This window comes from Lathamus discolor, chromosome 11 (assembly GCF_037157495.1).
Source record: "Lathamus discolor isolate bLatDis1 chromosome 11, bLatDis1.hap1, whole genome shotgun sequence".
Classification (NCBI taxonomy): Eukaryota; Metazoa; Chordata; class Aves; order Psittaciformes; family Psittacidae; genus Lathamus; species Lathamus discolor.
In genome coordinates, this window is record NC_088894.1 from 14,130,589 (window position 1) to 14,146,481 (window position 15,893).

At 45.3% G+C, this 15,893-nt stretch overlaps 1 long non-coding RNA gene across 1 annotated transcript; it reads left to right on the forward strand.

Annotated features, from left to right (window-relative positions):
* Window positions 1-4,773: 4,773 nt before the first annotated feature.
* LOC136020390 (uncharacterized) lies at window positions 4,774-8,639 on the forward strand. The gene is made up of 3 exons (XR_010615324.1): window positions 4,774-5,022; window positions 5,722-5,839; window positions 6,476-8,639. It is a non-coding gene; the product is annotated as an uncharacterized LOC136020390 (long non-coding RNA).
* The last annotated feature ends 7,254 nt before the right edge of the window (window positions 8,640-15,893 follow it).

Sequence of the window (15,893 nt, forward strand, 5' to 3'; positions counted from 1 at the left end):
AGTTTTCAACAGCAGATGTGCCCAAAAAAAAAGCCAAACACCCTTCAGCTCCATGTGGCTAACTCAGAAACCCATCACATACGCTGGAAAGCTGGTTAAGAAAGGGCAAGGGACAAATGCCTTGAGAGTTCCCATTACTCACGTATTAGAGTATTTCCATTCTCTGAAATAAAGCTCTCTGATGGGCAGAGTACCTTGGAGGAGTCCTTGGCAGTTCTGGAACTGATAGCTGCAAGTATTTCCTGTCCAGAGTGGAAATAGTGCATGGAGAAGACAGTGAAAACAGGTGGACATGAGTGAAAACAGAAAAGTGACTGAAGAACCACAGGGTGAAATCCTGGGGTTTCAAAGTCACACAATCATAGAAGCACAAAATCATTTAGGTTGGAAAGCCCTTTCAGCTCATCCAGTCCAACCGTTCCCCAGCTCTGCCAAGGCCACCACTAACCCATGGCACTGAGGCCTCGTCTCCACGGTGTGTGAACACTCGCACGGACGGTGCCTGCAGCCCTGCCCTGGGCAGCCTGTTCCAATGCCTGAGCACCCTCTGGGGCAGGAATTGTTCCTCAGCTCCATCTAAACCTGCCCTGGGGCAGCTTGAGGCCGGTTCCTCTTGTCCCATCCCTTGTTCCTTGGGAGCAGAGCCCAGCCCCTCCTGGCTCCATCCTCCTGTCAGGCAGTTGTAGGGAGCCATCAGGTCCCCCCTGAGCCTTCTCTTCTTCAGACTGAACCCCCCAGGTCCCCCAGCCATTCCCCATCACACTTGGGCTCCAGGCCCTGCACCAGCTCTGGCCCAGCTCCAGCCCCTCAATGTCTCTCTTGTAGTGAGGGGCCCAGAGCTGAACACAGGATTCGAGGTGCGGCCTCAGCAGAGCTCAGCGCAGGGGCACAGTCACTGCCCTGGCCCTGCTGCCGCACTGGTGCTGATAGAGGCCAGGATGCTCTTGGCTTCTTGGGTGTCTGGGCACAAGCTCATGTTCAACTCCATCAGTCAGCACCCCCATGTCAATGTCAGAAACCTTGCACTGGTTTCCATAGGTTCATGTAAGTTCTGTTTTCCTTAGGAAAGTGTCTGGACAAGCCCAGAAAATTTCATCAGGAAGGATTACATACACACTGTCCATCGTTCCTCCTGCAGTTCCATCACCGTGGTAGGAGATCAGATAATGTCCCCCATCCTGCTTATTGCACTGTCCTAATGTAGAAGAGGCTATGGCCCTTTGACCTTCTCTACTGGTTATAAGGTAAGGTATAGAGTCTTTTAATTTCCAGCTGAAGCAGGATTTTTAGCATTTCTTTCAGAATGAGGAGAGAAGCACAAAAACCTTTCTCATAAACATGTTGCTATAATGAATGCTTCCTAACAAACTGATGGGATGGGATGAAAAGAGCAGTCTCTCTCTACCCAGCATGAGAGCGTGCCTGTACTCCCCTCTGACACAGCCTCCGTAGGCTACTGCAACATGCAGGGAGCAAGCTTCATCCATGACTATTGGCCAGCAGTCCCAGGGTGAATGAAAATGAGATAAACTGACCTCCCACTTAGCAATGGCTTCCCCAGAGCTTCCTTCCAGCTCCGTAAATCAGTCATTCCAAGCAGAGGTTTGCCAGAGGGTGCCTCATCCTTTCCAAGACTCTCAGCCTGCCCTCCTCTCCCAAAGCCATTTATTTGGAAAGAGCAAAGAGAGGTCCCAGCAAAGCTATGACTAATGCCTAGCTAATTCCCAGAAGGGAAAGTAAACCAGTCCCCAAGGAAACAGTCTTACGCTTGCCTGACCCAGGCTGTGACAGCTGAAGAGAGAGCTTGCTCTTACCAGTAATAAAAGCTCTTTCCTCATCAGAGGTTACAAAGGGCAGTTCTTCCATCTGTGCTACATCCGCAGGGCCAATGGTGCAAGGGCAGACACCAAGATGTTGACTGCAGCAAAGCCCTGCAGCAGTGCACCGCAGGGATTAACCTGGGTGCAGTCCAGAGGAGAAGCTTAGTGTGACTCTTGTCCTAAACATTTTAGGTGTTAAATGCTGAAGGTACTGGTTGCTTTTCATTGCCACAACCAGGCAAAACTTCCATTCACTTCCCCAAGTACTTGTTTTCTACTTTGAACACCAAAACATACACGGTCCTTACTGCAATGCTCATCACATTCACAGGCATGAAGCAACTGCTCAACTTCTATACACACCTCCACTGGAAGCTGCTCTTCACATAAGCCTGGAAAGCAGGTTCTGAGAGGAGCAAACAAGCAGCAAATACAGCGTTCCTTAAGAAATGGAAAATACAGTGCACATGAGCTATTTTCAACACAAAAGCAACGAGGTTCAATGAAGTTGAGGAAAAATCTATTAAAATGAAGAATACTTCAAATTAGACATTTTTTCTCCTCAAATGTGCATGTTTTAATTTAGTATTTTTAGTTCTTTATGCTTCCTACACATTACCAGCTCATTTGTACATTCCAGCTTTTTTACACACTTTTTAAGCTACAATTGTTCTTTTACTGACAATTAATGGTTTATTCAATTAATATTTTTACATTCACCAAAGAGATAGAAAATCTTTTCTTTTTGAGAAAACTAATTTTTTAATGATCTCTGATGTTCTGCTGCAGGCCATATTTTGCAGGTGTACGTGGGAGCTGAGGAACAACAGAGCTGGAACTGCCAATGTTCGTTCTCCATTTGGAGGAAAGGAGGATTCCAGCACTCAGCACCTAGTTCTTAGTAGGAAGGATGCTGCACTGAAATAACTGCAGTTAGTGCAGTTACTATTGTGCATTTTGCTCACAAGAATTGAAGTAAGTTTTCTCTTTCTAAAGGAACATGAAATGTCTCGTTCCATCAGTTCACTCTGGGCAGTGAGCAGGAACACTAAAAGACCTGCCTCTAAAACCTAATCCTAGAGGGAAACTTCTCCCTTGGAGAAGCAGATGTACCCAAATAGCTTTCCAGGGTAGGCAGCATCCTCTGAAGGGCTCCTGCAAAAAAAGAGTATGAAAGCTGATATGAGCCTCACTCTTTCCATGCAGGTTTCACCTCTGCAAGGGTTGATTGCAAGGACACCCAAGAGGGACTCTTTATCAGGGACTGTAGTGATAGGACAAGGGGTGATGGGTTCAAACTGAAACAGGGGAGACTGAGATGAGCTCTTAGGCAGAAGCTCTTCCCTGTGAGGGTGCTGAGGCGCTGGCACAGGGTGCCCAGAGAAGCTGTGGCTGCCCCATCCCTGGCAGTGCTCAAGGCCAGGTTGGACACAGGGGCTTGGAGCAAGCTGCTCCAGTGGAAGGGGTCCCTGCCCGTGGCAGGGGCTGGAGCTGGATGAGCTTTAAGGTCCCTTCCAGCACAAACCAGGCTGGGATTCTACAATTTCAAGGAGCTTTAGACCCTGGAGGGGGTGAGCAGAGTGCCTCTGTAGCATGAGTTTGCAAAGCAGGACTGGAAAAGCTCACTAAGTCTGAACTGCAGAAGGAATTTAGGTTTGAACATGTCAGCAGGGAGCAAAAGTACGTGAAAGCATGAACTGCACAACAAATGACCCATGGTTTTCTGTAAAAAAAAAAAAAAGGGAAGTTCATGAGGCAAAGTACCACAAGGAAGGAAACTATTTTAACCTTGTTTTAAAGAAAATAGCTTTTAGTTTAACAGAAGTGTTCTGCCCTATGAACACTTTCCTGGTACAGAAGGAACCCAGTATCCAGCTTTGCTTTCATGATGCTGTGGCAGCACAGCTTGCTGTGCAAGAGAAGACTTTCAAATTCTTACTGAAGAGAAAAGGTCAGACTGAACTCAAATGGTTTCTCAATGAAATGCGGCTTAATGTGGATTTGGCTAACTTTCATGGCTCAGTGCCAGGCAGCAACTCCAAAGGTTTTTTCGGAGGAAAGATCTTCAACCTTCCTTTGCTTCAATCCTCCTTATTCAGGGAAGGAGAGTAGAGCAATGAGACTGAGAGATCTTCATAAAGCAAAAACTTACAGGGTCTGGCCATGGAGTTGCTATAACTTGCAAGTCAAGATATCTATGCCAGATAACGTGTCTGCTGGTTTGTTGCTGGACAACATCTCACCTTGAGGGAAGAAAAAGAGTTGTCATCTGTAGGTGGGATGAACAGAAAGATGAAGCCATGTGTGCTGCAGAGAGGGGTGGGTCATATCAACAGTTTGTTTCAAGCTCAGGTTGGGATGGACCGGAGGGTGACATCATGGCGAAATCTTTTATTTGTCCTCATTTCATGGCTGGATCTGTGAAAGAATGATGATGACAGTTTGGAAAAGCATCACTACAAGTGTGTTTATTTTGTTGTCTTTCATTGTTGTTGTTAAGGTGTTAAACCTGATGTATTCCATCAATTCTTCTGCTCCAGGTACATTGTTAATAGCAGAAGCAAAAGAGGATGCCGGATTTATTATGTATAGAGCTTTGGAAAACCATAAAAAGTGAAAACTAGACAAGTCATCCAACTCCTCATTAATGGCCTTCAGCAACAGGGAAATGAGACTAACTGTAGTAAAAATGCAAATAAAAAGCAACACAGGAATTCAAGCCTCTGTCTTCATTACAGAATCAACAAGAAATACTTCTAATTCCGGCAGCCAAAAGTTTAAAGTCAAAAAAAGGAAAACAAGCCCCAGTCTTTCACATGTGTAGCTCTGGCAGCAAGGAAGTCTTGCCAGATTCCTAAACACTTACATCACAGTATATACCTCCCATTGGCCCACATGGGCTCTAGCAGCCTGTGCAGTGCAGAGAACAAGTCTCCAGGAACAAAAGGCCAGTCTTCCTCTGGGCACAGGAGGAGCCTCTTTTGAAGTCTCTTTTATGATGAGAGTGTGAAATTATCAAGACCCATTGAACTGAACTTGAACGGAGTTTAAAGTGGGATTTCTGACCAGCCCTTGCTACTTCTTCCTAGATGTTTCTCTTGCAAGAAGGGCTCAAGCACGGTGACAACGTCTGCTCTAAGGGTTTTTCAGTCATGTTAAGGAGAAAGACTGATCAGCAGCTGCATGAGGAATCCTCTTCAAGGTAAGTCCGAGACAACGTGCTCTGGGTAAAATGTGGGAACTTGAGCAATTCTACTGTGGTACCAGCTGCTTTTGAGGGATCTCTTACACAGCCATCAGCTCATGACAACTCTTGGCTTTTAAAGACTGAGCTAGTGACATAGAGGAGAGAGATCTCCATGCAGCTACCTAACCTCGAAGCCTCTTTGTGGTGAAGCCTGTGCAAACTGAATTTAGTGCTGAGAAAAGGGAGCTCAAACAGGTATAGAGCCCTCACTCACTGTGTTGTGGGTATGTAATTTCTGCCTCCAGATAGGACACACCAAGGAGAGACTTAGCATTTCACAGGGTCTGTGTGCTCTCCTGCCCTGACAGACATCATAGCACTTTTCTCCTGGTTTACATGTGCAAATATTTGGCTGGATAAATAGGTTTAGAACAGTTTGAATAAGCTGCACTTTCTCTTTGGAAGCTGGATCCTGGAAAAGATCTACAGCACAACCACAAAAAGGAAAACAAACAGGGAAGTCAGCACTGAACAATGCATCAAGGGTAGAAATGTCCAGACTACATGAGATGTCAGTAGCCTATAGATTTAACTGTGTTGATTGAGACATTTCCCCAAGCTCAGCCTTTATGGAAACTGTTTCATAAAACGCTCAGTTGGATACAAACCTTTTTAAAAACAAAAGATAGCTCCTTTTTCTCTTGTTTTTATCAGGAAAGTCACAGTAAGCTCAGCGGGAGCAGAACTCCTCAAGGTGGTTACATACACAGCTGGATGAACTGGACTCCGTTAGAACTGGACACTGTCCTAACACAACCTGTGAGCTCCAAAGGTACTAACCAGAGGGAAAGACTTGCCAAACTGTAGTTGGACATAGACCTTTTCTCCCCAGCAAGTGTCTCAGAAACCCCAAGGAGCGTCTCCATAAAGCTGTCTGCTTGGCTGGACTGCCACAGTGCTCCTAAGACAGCCCATGCAGCAATGTGGCCTTAGTGCTGGACTCGGAACTTGCCATGCAAAGGAAAGACAACTAAGAGGAGTTTGAGCAGAAATCTGCCCAGCATGATGGAAACATCCCTGGCAATGTGGCACAAGCATCTGAGATGCAGCAAAGCCAGTATTTTTCCCTCTCTTGTTACTCAGTTTGTCCCACAAGGAAGCAAAGGACCACAGTAACACATGTACTGTAAGAGGGGGTTGAGTTATAATGTTGTGTCTCTCAGGACACAATGAGAACCCTCACATACTTCAGAAAACCAAGTGGAGATCTAGTAGGTTATGTAGATCAATTGCAGGCATAGGATGAGGGAAGCAGAAAGTGATATTCCAGCCATTAAACACAGGTTCAAGCCTTAATAATGCACAAAGTGAGGGAAATGAAAAGCTTTTAAACTGATGTTATTATGCACTGCAGCAACTGCCAGGAACTAAATGCTAATGTCATTCTCTTGCTTTTATTCCTCTCCAGCTCAGCAGCAACCCACTCTCTGCAGTCTCTTCCTGCATCTGCAACTGTTCCCGTTGCACAGATTTGACACCTATCTCTTTAGACAGTGGACCCTCCCCCATCAAAATGCAACATCCCGCCCCCCCCCAAATGCCTCAAACCCAAGAACTTCACCATGGATGCAGCAATATCTCTACCTGAAAGTGCCGTTTCCCCCGCCGCATCCACCCCCCAGCATTAAGCCTGACAGGCTGGACCTTAATCTGAGATGCCACTCATATCATTTCTTTCGTACCAGCAGCAAAGCTGCTGCTTGTAAGGATCCACTTTAGGCATTTGAGCTTTCTCAGCCTTATCTTTCAGTTCCGTATATAGGAAACAGTAAAAAAAAAAAAAAAACAACCAATTAAAACTGTTGCATTTATTTCTCCTTCCTGATTTGCTGCATTTAAAAGGCAGAAACAGTCCAAGGCTGGCCAACTGGAAACTCACAGCATGGCAGCTTCCATTGCTTTCCTGCCTCCAGGAACAGAGGAATAAACCCAAACTTTCTTTCCCCCTGATCTCCAGCTTCTGGCTCTGCATTTACACATGCAGCCTGCAGTCAGCTGCTTCTCTTACATGCACTCACACCTCTAATTAAACAGAAGATCATTTCAGCCTTTGGTTGTTTCCTTTTACACAGAGACTCCAAGCCTACATTACTTCTGCTCTGTCCAACCCACAGTTTCACACACCACCAAAGGCAGGAGGATTATGTGGGCAACACGTCATTCTCCAGCAATGCTGGTCTTGTTTGGCAGCCCCTGTGCCATCCCCAGATGACTGAGCAGTGTCTCAGTGATGCTTACAGTACCAGAGAGCGCGTTCAGATACTACAGAAAATAAACTAGAAATGCAGCCAAAGCACAGGATTGCCTGGGGAAAGGAGGGGGGAAACAATCCCGTGGGCTGTTAACACCTAAAAGCTGTTTAAAACTGTAAATCAATATTATAAGGGTGTCCTGCAGCCCACATACAAGTGCACTGTGTGCTCCTCAGCCACAAGTAGTGGTCTTGAATCCCCTCTGCAACCATAGGTAACTTTGTGAGTTACCTTTCCTCTGTGAGTGGCTGCTGTTTTCCAGTCACCATGGGTACTGTACCCAAAATCAGACCACGGCAGAGTTTTAATCACAGCAGTAGCAATAAACATGAGAATGGTGTTAATGTGAAGCAAAGAACCTGGAGAGAGAAGGGAAGTCAAAAACCCAAAGCCACTCAAACCCTGTTTCCAGGGGAAGAGAAGACCAATGTGAAAATCAGAAAGCCGCAGGATCACAGGCAATTATGGGTGACTTTCTTGGCAGTCACAACTTGCAAATCAAGGCCACCTCCTGCCCCGGTGGTTGATTGCCAGGAACAAGTTCATTAACCAGCGCTAATAAATGCACGTCTGGTCTTGGCTTTAACCAGCCAGCTCCACCTCCTCTTGGCAGCTTCCCCTGCCTGACCTCCTGTGCTTGCCCACAGGCCAAATGGAGCCCTGGGGAATGTCTGGGGGATGTTTTATCTTGCACCAGGATTAATTCAGCCCGAAAGCATGTCCTGGTATCCTCCCATCACCTACAGGAAAGCATCGAATCTTTCTTTTTGCTTTTTATTTCTTTAACCTTCCCTCCACGTCATTGATCTTTCCCGTCTTTCTCTGATCACCTTCATGCCAAAGGCTCACAGCCAGCTCCTTTTCTCTTTCAGCTGATATTTGCAAGCATTTATTTTATTTAACATGTTGCTCATTGAACTTTTTCCAGTTCATGTGTCTTATTTTAAAACTACAATTCGCGAAACAGCCTAATGCTCCAAATGGTGCTGAACCAAGTGGAATAATTACCTCACTTGTTTCAAGCCTCTGCTGGAGTCCAGAATTATACACTTGGAAAATTATGATTGTTTTATCTTCTTCTTTTTTTAGTTGCACAAGATGTGTGAAAGACAGGTTTTCATAGAGGACAGAAATCAGCCAAAACTATAATTACCACAGACAGAAAAGATTTCAGAGAAAACATGATTTTATGATTAAGGCATTGGAGTAGAAACGCAGGAATTCATATTATTTTTGTGGCTCTGCCAAACCTTCTCTCTCTAACCTTTGCCGAGGGAGTTAATTCCTCTGTGCCTCAAATAAAATACTTTGGCACTTCCCTGTTTTACGACTCCTCCTGCAAAAACACATTAATTCCCGTTGGTGAGATGTTCAACTCCACCAATACCCGCAGAACCACACCAGTGAGGACGGTGCAATCATCTGGCTGAATTTAATCATCTCTTGTCAAAAGCGTATGCATCTTTAATCACAGGCACATGGGATATAGATGCACTGCTCAGCTGACCGAAATGTCAATTCATATTGCACTGGAGATGTGTGAAGTCCAGAGCAATTACGGCAACTCCCAGGCTTCCATGTTGATACTAAGTACACACACGAGGATGATCTGGGGCTAAAGCACCTCCCATAAGCTACTAAGAAACACTACTAAAGGCATACTGGTAGTTTTTAGAATAACCTTGGAAATAGGATGCCAGAGGAGCCGGGGAGATGGGGGTTGTGTAAGTTTCCAGGACAGGATGAACTTTCAGAGTGAGCTCCATTTTAAAACCCTGGAGCAACAATTCACATGGAAAAGCAGGAAAGTCAAGCCCTACAGGCTAAAGCCACATAGGAAGCAAGAGTCACTGGAGGCATGTGTGAAGGCAGCTGCCTTCACCCAGCACTTCAGGGCCTTGCTGGCAGCTTTGGGCACAGACTAAAGCATATTCAGAAGGTCTTTCATGCTGCTACCATGCACCATGCTTGCCTCACACACTTGCATAGAAGCTGCTGCCACCGTCCTCCAGCCCAGGGAAAGAAGGCAAGCTCACGGGTGTCTCCCTTCTTCTCTTTTCCTCCCGAGCGCCGAAGAGTGGGAAGGCAGCTATGTCAACTGATCCCCCCTTCCTTTTTCATTGCTTTAATAAATTAAGCTGAGCAACAATAGAGATGAGAGAAAGCAGGACAATGTGGTAAATGTAGCAGAAAGAAATTTGAATTGTAATGAGGAAAGCTAATCAGGAAAAGAATGGACTATAGAAAAAGCACTAATGAGTTTCTAAATAAATTCAAAAGGTTAATATTGTTCTATCTAGCAAATACGAGAAGAATTCTAATGTGAAATTAAAGGCCTCACTCCAATGCCCTTGTGGCCACATGTTAAAGCTGCACAATCCACCCTCTCCATTTACCTATCTGGCCACCCCAGCCTTCTGCTGCCTCTCATAGACGGCTGTTGCACATGGGATCCCTTCAGATGAGCTGCATCTCTCCAACTCTTATGTTTCTGTATATCAAATGCTTGATGACAAAGAGCAGTAAGTCAATGGGCAGATTCTCTTTGTCTCACAGATTGTGCAGCAAGATTTCTGTGACTCATTTGTGTTGGTATTAACAAATCAGTAATCAAAATGCTGTTTTCCAACCATGAGAGATACGTGTGCATTTGTGAAGTGCAGGATGATGTCGTTTTCAAGCACACTTATAATCACTTCTATTGCCAGGTGGATTACCAGGGTGAGTAAAAAGCCACTGGGGAAAGAGTAAGTAAAAATAAAAGCATATACAAATAAAAAGCTGGAGGGTTTTTTGTTTGTTTGCTTGTTTTAATTTATATGATGTCAGTAGGTCAAAATAGAAACCTAAGACTTTCTAGAGTTAATCAAAACTGAGAATATTGAGTCCTTTATGCATCTCTTTACAAAACGCAGGAAAAATTGTATTTCAGCCAAAATACGATATTTTTATGGTGAGAAAAGCAGCTTTTTTCAAAGAAACAAGAAAGCACCCAATTCCCAGCAAAGTAATAGATTCGGAGGCTTCTTATAAGAAGATCTGCTCAAATATTTTCTTGCTTGAAGGAAATGGTGCTGTTACAATATTTTACCCTGAATATAAAAAACCCTAGAATGACATCATTCTGTGGGGAGAAATCTGAGTGTATTTGTGTGCATGGCTGTCCATCTGTCTTCTGAACTGCAAACCAAACCTAGAGGGAGAAGACGAGGGCAGCTGCACATTCATCTCCCTCCCCGATCGCACCATGCCAGGGTATGAGTTAGGTGCAGTCCCGGAGCTGTGTTATGATCCAACTTCACCCACAGCAGTAAATCCATCCACACACATTTCTGTGCACAGTCACACGCAGACGTGCTGGCACAGCCACTGACTCACAGCCCATGAGGTCTGTGCACCTCTGCCCTGCCCCAGGCAGCAGCCATGGGCAGACCCCCGCATGCACGGTCCCAATAGGCAGAGCTGCAACTGTTCAAGCTTGACCATCAAACAATCTCTTTTGCTCCAAAAGGGTCATTGGGTGTTGAACAGGCTTCCTAGGGAAGTGTGGAGTCACCGTCCCTGGGAGTGTTCACACTCTGTGTAATTGTCACGTCAGTGACATGGGTTAGTGGTGGCCTTGGCAGTGCTGGGGTAAGGGTTGGACTGGATGAGCTTTAAGGTCTTTTCCAACCTTTAGACTCAAGCACTAGTTGGTTCTTTGATTCTATCACTTACAGAAAATGAATTAAGATGTGCACCTTTTTTCCTTCAGGCATGTGAATTACTCTACAGTTGGAGTAACGCGCCCGTGCCAAGACTGACCATCCTATGTATTATTCAAGGGAACCTTGCAAAATGCTGCTCAGCCACTTACCTGCCATGAATAATACTGTTTGAGAGGCAGGTTAAATACTGTAGCTTTTTAATCCTCCTCCTCCTCGCAGGGAAGGCAGGCATACATGCACTGCACTGAGGCAACACAGCAATGATGTTTGATAGGGGCTTCAGTGGAGCTCAAGCCTGGTAGGCAAAGACTGAAAGCAGAAAACCTTGCACCCAAGAGACAGGAAGAGAGAGAAATGCATGGAGGCAGAGACTTGACAGTCAAGACATGTAAACTCTTTGCAAGTAACCCTTTGAATGCCAGTAGGAGGTGTGCAATTACCCTCACATCAGTTATGGAGAGCTCACCAGAGCTCCTCAGTGTTTCCAGCCCAACACATGAGGGCAATAAGATGGAAAGCAATGGAGCAACTTGTGCCCCTGAGCCGAAGGTGGAAGTTTCATGGCTGGATGTTTCTGGCCTCAGTCTGTCTGTAAAAGCGTAAATGCACAAATATTTCTGAGACAAAGAACACTGATGAATTTGCCAGCTGGGAATAAACAGGTCAGCTCAGCATAACCCTAATGCCCCTCTAGATCATGCAGGCCCATCACCTACATCTACTGGCCTCATTAGCAGACTGCTGAGCGTGGGAAATATGGAAAGGATCATTTTAAAGGGTTTTGTGTGCTGTGCCCATTGGGAACGCTTAGAGATGGAGTCTGCAGCAGGTGGTGAAGTGGAAGAATTAATCATGTTAATTCTTTTGCAGCCTAAAATACATAAAATAATTAATGAAACAATGAAAGCCCCATCCAGCCATGGCTTTGCTTTTGCAGCCCTCATAAAAGCCCCGAGAGGAAGAACCCAACGCTGCCACAGTCTGCACCACAAACCTTCCGCAGGTTCATTGGCTCAGTAATATCCTGTAAAAAGATAGGAGGTCTTCCCCTTCAGGAGCTTTTGCTCAGTGGCCTGATGAAAGAGCAAACAAGATGAGGCAGCAAATAAAGCTCACTGTACACTGCTGAATGCTGAAACCCTCTCAATATTCCTTCACACATGTTTTCTACACATCTTTTGCTTTAAGCTTCTCATCCACTCTTACAATGATACATCATTGCTAGTCCCTCATTTTGCAGACAGGGAAACTGAGGCCCTGCTCTCATCAGAGAGGTAAAAGCAAAGTCAGGTCTAGACCCTGCATCACATCCAGCCCCAAGACTGGGTTTTCCTGCTTGTTTTGCAGGTGACCTGAGGTCTCCCGAGCTAAACCAATGGCCCCCTGCACAGCAACGCCAGGACTTGTAACCTCTCAACTTTTCCCTCACCCAGGCAAGCCAGAGGACCTGAGGAACTGCAGCCCCACTCCCACAGCAGCATACAGAATTCTGCATGAATTCTACTTGCCATCTAAACCACAAGAACAAAGAAAGAACATCGCAGAATTCATAAGAATTCTCTGTGAGGGGAGTACAAAGCTCTGCGAAACCACTGACAGCAAATGAGGGAGAATGTAAATATTCCATACTAAAAATGCTGAAGTTCACTTTTGGACTCACCAACACCAAACTCATCTAATATTAAGACACAATATTTGCTAAATGGAAATCTCTGAGTCCAGTTTTGCTCCTGACACTTTACAGCCCTGTTGCTTTCTGGCTCTTTTATTTCCTGTTAATTTTTGGCACAATGAGTAAAACCGGTTGAGGGAGAAGTAAGCGGTTGAGGCTTACAACCCCTTGTAGCTCTAATCTGTGCTTCTCTAAGCTTCTGCCCATGCTCCTGATGCCATTTTATTTTATCCTCTTCTCTCTAATGCACTAAGGTGTGCAAAATGATTCCAGATCACACAGTGAGAGCTGCCATCAGCAGAGAGCTGCTTCACTGATGTTTTCCCTATCAGGTTAGTGCTGGCATAAGCAGCCAGCTGTTGCAGTGGATAAATCTATGTGGGCTTGCCTCACCAGGCCTGGCTGCCCTGCCTCATTTCCCAGAGTCCAGCAGCGGTGAGACAAAAGTTAATGCAACTCCAGCCCTGTCCTCTGCCTGGATGGATCCACCTCTGCAGCCCAGGGGCAGGGACCAGAGCCACCAGCAGTGCCCTGAGCAGGGGACAGGCTCTGGGGGCAGTTCCCTCTCATCTGACCACTAAGTCTCAGACACGTCTGAAACATCCCCGGGCTGAGGCTTTCCTGCCCTGCTCCCAAAATGAGGAATCCTGCTGGAGGGGAGGAGATGGGAGAAAAGTTACGCTGGGCTTCTCTTGTCTCTGCCCAGCATCAGCTGAAAGCTCTGAGGTCTGGAAAAAGCAGCTTGGTAAAGGTCATGATCTGAATGCAGATTATTCATGGACATGAATTTGTCTGATGAATTATTCTCAGCCTATAATTCATGAAGCTGGCTCTACTGAGCACGGATAGGATGCGCCTCTGCAGCTACTCTAAATACAAAGCAGGGCATTAAATAAGGACAGTCTCTTGCTTGAAAGCATAATATTTTATTTGCCACAAATATGCTAATTATTTCATTTTCACACTCTGTGCTAACGAGAAATACAACCTGAGCAAGGTGTGTTTTCTTGTAGCTGATTACTAGGTAGCATGTCACAATTGATATCTTAGCCTTCAGACCCTGCTTCAGTGTTTCCTTAGGCTCTTACCTAATTTTGATCACACAGTAATGGATTTTGAGTTGCTTACAAACATGTAGGCCTATCATCTGTCAGCCATGTCCCCACGCTGCTCATTATTTGTGCCTACCGAGCAAATTCCTTTGGCAGGTTTGTCAGAAAATGCAGTGATTTTCCTGGTGCCTTCTAAATAAATAAATACTAAGAGGCAATGAAGAACCAGCCATTTCAGTACCTCCTGGGTTCTGGACGCTCTAAACTGGATTCAGATAATACAAGCAAAACCAGAGCCCCCTTGTCATTTAGTGCATCTTCTTGTCTGAAGCTTCACTAGTCCTGCTGTTAATGCTATAGAACTCTTCATTCTAAAAAGGCTATTTTCTGTCACTGTGGTCTCTGCTGAGCACAAGCTCCCACATGGAGGGACCACAGGCGTTTTCAATGGGATCTGGGGAGGTTAGAAGCATTTATTCTGTCTGATACAGGTAGATCTAGTTAGAGCTAATCTAATTACACAGGCATTATGGGAATCGTCTCCAAGGAGGAAGGCACAAGGCCTTGGTCCGAGAGGAATAAACTGCAATTCACCAAAGCAAGAAGGCTCAGAGATACAGACCTGGGACTGCAGCATGTAATTCAGGGCTTCCCAGGGGCTCAGGGGTGCACTGCTACGTGGTTAATTAAACTGACTTGAAGGGGGTTTGCCCAGTCTGGTGAATGGAAGCACGTGCTTAAAACTGAGCTTCCGTGCTTTTGCAGGCTGAGGCAATATGAACATGTCAGGTCGGGTCCATCTCTGCCATAAGCAGCTCTATGGAGTTACCCCTTTCCTGACAAGTTAGAGAAGTCTCTCCAGAGGCTTTGAGCCACACGTGATGCTTGTAACTCCTGCGGTATTTTGCCATGACAAAGGAAGCAAATTGACTGTGGGTGTTCGGGACCGTTGCTTGGTTTAGTGCCCGAGTACAGCACCAGCACAGAGAACTGTAGGAGATGGAGAAAACAGAAAAGCTATTTTAAAAATGAGTGCAACTCTTTGGATCTCCTCAATAGCTCAAGTACACTGTTGGCTCAGGACAAACATTCAATTTAACTCTTACCAAACTCCCAGTCTCTTCTGTCACCAGTTATTTTCCAAGGCACTGAGCAACAGAGCTCTGAACTTACATTCAGAAGACACAGACACAACACAAAGCCTTTCCGCTCCCCCCCACAGCAGTTCTCCCAGCCCAAACTCCTGACGAACTTTAGGTCTTGGGGAAGTTCAAACCCAGAACAAGCTAGAAGGAAATTCCAAAACTATGGAAATAACGGCATCTAAACGTTACAAGTACATTTCGAAACATACCGGGCAGACCAAAGCCCAGGACAGGTCACACCGACTGATGTAAGCCTGTTGCGCAAGACAAAGAGCTTTCTTTACATCTGTGTCACATTCTTTTCACCATCTCATCCTGTCACCTATAAAATTGATTCTTCACTTATTCCACAGATGGAAGAAACCAAAGCACGCAGGGCCTAAGCCAGGCGTTTTTCTTGGCCATGTCCAATCCCTAGAGCTCGTTAGGAAAGTTGGATGTAACCATCCCTTTGAAAAGTGCACATCTAATAAATGGAAGCTGATGAGAGGATTCTCTTCCAAACGTTCTCTTGATTTTGAAAAGAAGGTCCAAAAGTTACTTTTAAAGTTCAAATTAAAAATGCTCAGAGGAATTATTTTTAGAATTGCAGGAAATCATTAATTCTGTTCAGCTCCGTAAAATTTGCTGACATTAGCAAAATGTCCAGACCCCAGCTCCTCCTGATTGGAAATTGCATGTGCTTTCGTCAGAAAAGAAAATAACTTATAATCTGTTATCAAACCAGGTACTGTCACCTTCCTCCTCATTCTTCTCTTCATAACCACTTGTTGAAAGCAATTTTCCCATTATTATTATTCCCATTATTATTCCCATAATTTTCCCATTATTTGGGTGTTTCCCCACACAAGTGCCTCTCACAGATGAGGTCACTAAAGAGCAGGTCACTGTTGGCTGAGCATCATTTCCACGTGGACATGCAAAGAGCCATGCAAGTGTTTACCTTCTCCTTCACTGCGATAGTAAATCCAGAGCAGTGTCATTCAGAGGGATAACAG